Source organism: Camelus bactrianus, chromosome 8 (assembly GCF_048773025.1).
Source record: "Camelus bactrianus isolate YW-2024 breed Bactrian camel chromosome 8, ASM4877302v1, whole genome shotgun sequence".
NCBI lineage: Eukaryota > Metazoa > Chordata > Mammalia > Artiodactyla > Camelidae > Camelus > Camelus bactrianus.
The window spans coordinates 61,613,986-61,619,718 of NC_133546.1; positions in this window are offsets into that span (position 1 = coordinate 61,613,986).

Here is a 5,733-nt window from a genome sequence, read left to right on the forward strand (position 1 = left end):
TTTGACTTTTGTGATGTAACATTCATGTAAATATTTTATATATTCAAAAATAAACAAGAAAAAGTAGTGAAATAAAAAGCAAACACTGAAAATGAATGCAAACATGAACAATCCTTACAGTGTATAAAGTTGACATCCTAACTACTACACAGAGAAGGGAGTTAAGTATGTTTTGAATACAGTACTTTAATTATATACACTCAGAAGAAAATAGTTCAAGGACAAAAACAATGACAAAACGCTTTTGAACTCTTCATATTAGGTTTGCTGTTGTTAGTGATATTGGTGTTATAACTCTGAAACTATTTTGTTTGTCTAGTAGGACAGAGAGAATTAATGAATATGTAGATTTTGGGGGGAAATTATGATTTTCATTGTGGGAGAAGGGAGCTGCAAATATGGAATGGGAAAAGTTAAGGAAGAACCCTGGAATGTTGGATTTGAACTGGAGATATCAGTCCAAACTAATTGTGTATATATTTTCCTTGCTCTCTTCACTAAAATGTCTTAGATGCAATTACACCCCAGTAGCAACAAGCACACATCATTATTTTTTAGGTGAAATAATGGTTATTGTGGTTAGGTAAGAGAATATTTTTATTTTTAGAGATGCATGCTGAAGTAGGGGTATAGTTATGATGTTTATAACTTATTTTCCAATGACTCAGTAAAAAGTTAAATAATGTAAATCTCTCTCCTCAGTGTATTATTTGAATTAATGCCTATAATGGGAGAAATGACTTGTTTGCACATGTGAACAGAGTTGAGGCAGAAAACTTTGAGAACCATTTTTTAATGGTTTTTGAGGTTTTTGTTTTAGAAGCACTATGTCCCACAGACTAAAACCTGTAATAATAATTTCTGTATTAAAAAAAAAAGTCTATGTGAATTGTTATTGGGGTTTGAGGCAATTTCTGATCTTATTACAATTATATAATGCTTTCTATTTATACATTTTATGTTAATCAGCTTTGGTAGAAGCATTAACATTTATTTGCTTATTACAGGAACTATTATAAACTATATATAACTATAAAAAAGCATAGATTTTCAGACCCCGGTGACTTAAAAGGGCATACAATTTATAATTTTGGGGTAGCTTGGACATAAGAAGAACCAGGCTTATTCTCTGACAATATTAGGGATTGTATATTTAAACTCTGACTTTAGAGAAGGAAAACAATATATAAGGGAAGAGAATGTTGTGATTTTGATCAAGTAAATTAATCTTGGTGAGGACTTTAAAAAATCATTAGCTTTGCAAAGATCTACTTAGCCTATAAAATTCCTGTAACCTTTTATAAGAACCTTGGGGATTTGTTACTTGCTTGCTTGTTTGTCTTTTGCATAGGAAAAGAAAAACTAAGATTGACGCTGTGTGGCAAGCACTTTGTACGTGCTATTGATCACTTCATGGTCATTCAGATGCTGGCATAGGTGAAATTCACTTCTAATGCAGAACAATATTTCAAATGCCTGGACTATCAGAATCCAGCAATCATATTTGACTTTCATGTAGAGTGAAGCAGGCACAGATTAGTAGACAGTGAGTTCCATAGGTATTGATGTCTTTCTTAAAGAACTTACGTAATTGTTTCTTTGTATGTGAGATGGATGAATGATAAGGCTTCAAACTTGTCAAACAAGCCCGCATTTAATGACCAGTGAAAATTCATGGCTATTAGCATTAAATGCCTTTAGCAGCAAGCCTGGTTTTTTGTTTGTTTGTTTGTTTGTTTTGTGAGTGGTCTTTGTCCCTCCAGCCTCCTGCCCAAACTGGAGCTGTCCCTCTCCGTCCCCAGAAAGGCCAGATCCATACCATCAGATGCAGAATGTTTGTCCTGGAAGGGGCTGTCCCTTGTCTCACCCCTCCTTTGAGAAGTGTGGACACTGAGGTCCTCTTTCATGGCAGAGGCTGGACTGAGTTCAACCCAAGACAGGTCCTACCTGGGAATCACGCTCCATTTCTCTCTCCCTTAACCCTGCCACATCTCAATTCAAGCTTCTAACCAGACACCAAGATTTTTCCATTTTATACTCTACATATGCATAAATTCCATTTTCCTTTGCTAATGCCATTTGATCAAACTCTTTCATTTCTTGTCTGGACTAAGCAAAGAGCTCCTGACCAGCCTCCTTTATGAAAACCTTTTAGTGGCTCCTATTACCTTCAGAATTAAATTCAAGCTTCTTAGCATGGTCGTGTGTGGTCTGGCCCCATTCGCTTCTTCTGGTTAATGTCTATCACACTTTCTGAAATAGGGGAACTAGGTGATTCCTGTTTTTCTGAAGCCTTCAAAATGCTTCTGGCCTCTGAGCCCTGCATACGCTTATGATCCTTCCCTGTCTATGTGGCAATTCTCTTTAGGCCCTGTAAAACTCTGGACAGGGTTACTTCTCTGGGAAAGCATGACATGCAGGCTCGACAGTGCTCCTCCTCCTCTGTAAAGTCCTGCACCTGCCATATGATTGTTACGGCAATCATGCTATTACATTGTGATAACTGGTTTGCTTTAGGTCTGTGTTTTACCTTGTATACAATGCTGCTTTCCTCATGGCATAATGACTCTTAGGACAATGGAATGCCAGATAAGCAGAGCTTTTTTGTGTGCTTTTCTTAAAACTTTATGCCTTAGATGGTGAATATATGTCTTTTATGTCCATATGGGCAGATTAGGTAACATGAAAATCATGATATGGTCCACAAGTGAGGAATTATTCCAGCTAGAGGCAGAGTTACTTGGTAACAAAGATCTGATCACAATAAATGATCATAATGGCCCAATAATGTAGCCATATCTTTTATTTTGTAAGAGAACTGATAATCAGAGATTAAAATTCAGACAATTTCAAATTAGATGTTTATTTATGGAAATAATATACACAGAGAGTAAAGAAAATTGGCCCTTGAAATCTATTTAGAAAATATAGTACTTTTAACTTTGGAATTACAATTACAATATGGATGTCATTTAGTAGGAATGATAGAGATATTTTTGTTGAGTAAATTTGCCAGGAATATATTTATTTTATTAGAGGTCATGGTAGTTTGAGTAAACTAACTATCAGTTAAATTGGTTATAGATAAAGTAATAGATTTTAAATGCAAATAAGAAGAGAACCACCAGAATCACCACTAGACAATTTTATAGGCTTATAAGTATAAACTTGACAAATACTCTTTTCAGAATTTGAACTTAATTATGTTATACTTGAGAGAAGTTTTTAATATATAAAATAGCCCATAGCTGTTAAACATATGTTAAATTTTCCAATAAAATAATATGACAGCATATCTTTGACATTTGAAGATACATATCTCTCAATTGCTTACGAATTCTAAGCACACAGACATTCTTTAATCTATCACTTATATGTATAGGTAATAATACTTGCAAAATAAATGACATATGCTTGAAAAAAATTAAATATTATTTTAGAGAGATAAAGTTGAAGGGGCTAACTGAATGGCTGAATTAGAATTATGGCAAAAGATATATTGTAATATTATAAAGTTTAAAAGAAATGTCCTCCTCCGAAAGATCAACATTAAATTATCATTGGACCTGGCAATTCCACTTTTAGGTATATATATACTCAAAAGTACTGAAAACAGATAATACTCAAACAGATGTACAATCATGTTCATAGCAGCACTATTCATAATAGCCAAAAGGTAGTAGTAGGCTGAATGTCCATGAATGAGTGAATGGATAAACAAATTGTGGTATATACATACAATGGAATATTATTCAGCTTTAAAAAGGAAAGAAGTACTGATACATGCTAAAATGTACATGAATCTTGAAAACATTAGGCTTAAAGGAAAGAAGGCAGATGTGAAAAGTAACATTACATAATTCCATTTATGTGAAATGTTCAAAATAAGAAACTCCATAGGATAAAATGCTCATTGGTGGTTGCCAGGGCCTGGGAGGGGGTTGGAGTTGGTGGGAGGGGAAACCATTGCTTAATGGATATGGAGTTTTTTGGGGGGATAATGAAATGTTTTGGAGTTAGATAGACAGAGGTGGTGGTTACACACTCTTGTGAATGTACTAAATAGTGCTGACTTGTCCACTTTCTTTTTTTTTTTTCTACCATCAATTACAATGTGTCAATCTCTGGTGTACAGCACAATGTCCCAGTCCTGCATATGCATACATATATTCATTTTCATATTTTTTTCCATTAAAGGTTATTACAAGATATTGAACATAGTTCCCTGTGCTATACAAAAGAAACTTTTTAAAAATCTATTTTTATATATAGTGGCTAACATTTGTAAATTTCAAACTCCCAAATTTATCTCCTCCCATCCCCTTTCCCCAGTAACCATAAGATTTTTTACTAAGTCTGTGAGTCTGTTTCTGTTTTGTAGGTGAGTTTGTAGTGTCCTTTTATTTTTATTTAAGATTCCACATATGAGTAATATCATATGGTATTTTTCTTTCTCTTTCTGGCTCACTTCACTTAGAATGATGATCTTTAGGACCATCCATGTTGCTGCAAATGGCATTATTTTATTCTTTTTTATGGCAGAATAGTATTTGACTTGTCCACTTTAAAATGGTTAATTTAATCTCTGTGAATTTCACCTAAAAAAGGCACTTCCTAAGTAGTTCAAACGTTTTAAATGGGAGCATAGTCAAAGGACACAAGAAACATAATTTGGGAAGAAATCTAAATGACATTTTAAAGTTGCCATGCTATTTTAGTAGCTCAACTGGTTTTTTTTTTTTCTTTAAAACTTGTCCTAAGATTGTATTAGTCAACCTCTGACTAATAAAAAACATAATTTCTTCAGGACACTAGTAGAATAACAATCTCACTAGTATTTTATGCTGAGTATTGAAGGGTGAGAAGTTAAGTGCTTTTTCTTCTGATGGCTGTAGTCAGAGCCTGATGTCCTTCTGAATAAGCTGCAGCTGTAAATTGTACAGCCCTGCCCCATGGGCCATCTCACACCTCCTCCCTAGATGCAGGCTTCTTTCACCACGAGGCGGCATATCCACTTTGAGCATGTAGGAAGATGCTCTTAAAAAGAGACAGGGGTAAGGATCAAGAGACACAGGAGCCAAACTTTTCTTCAGTCAGATGAGTCACTTCTCTTCCTCTTAGAGTTAGGCATACATGTTGGGGAGAGAGTCTAGAAAACGTGAGGAGTGAGAAAAAGGTGGTTTGTCATGAAAAACACAAAAAGTTGTTTTCAAGAATTTTTTTTTTGTCTTTGATATTTCAAGATTTCACTGTAGCTTGCCTAGGTTTGGATTTTTTCCCCTCTTATATGAGATTCATGTTTCTTCAATCTAATGATTCGTGTATTTCATAATTTCTAGAAAACTGTCAACCATTGTTTCTTTGGATGGTGACATGTCTCCATCCTTAAACTCTATTCTTTAAGAGGTCTTGTCTGTCTTTTATGGTTCTTAATCTCTATTTTATGTTTTTTATCTCTCTCTCTCTCTCTCTCTCTCTCTCTGAGTCATCATCTTGATGTTCTTTGGCACACCCATCAGGCCCTTGTTTTAGGGCCTTTGCACTGGTGTGTCCTCTGTCTACAATGATCTTCCTCCAGACACTCCTGTGGATCATTCTCATGAATCCTCACTTTAGGTATTTGCTCAAAAGTCATCTCTGCAAAAATGATATATCTGAATCCTCTCTAAAATAGCATTTACTCTCAGTCTCTAGCTAACTCCTCTCCTTTCTTTTTCTTCAAAGACTTACTAC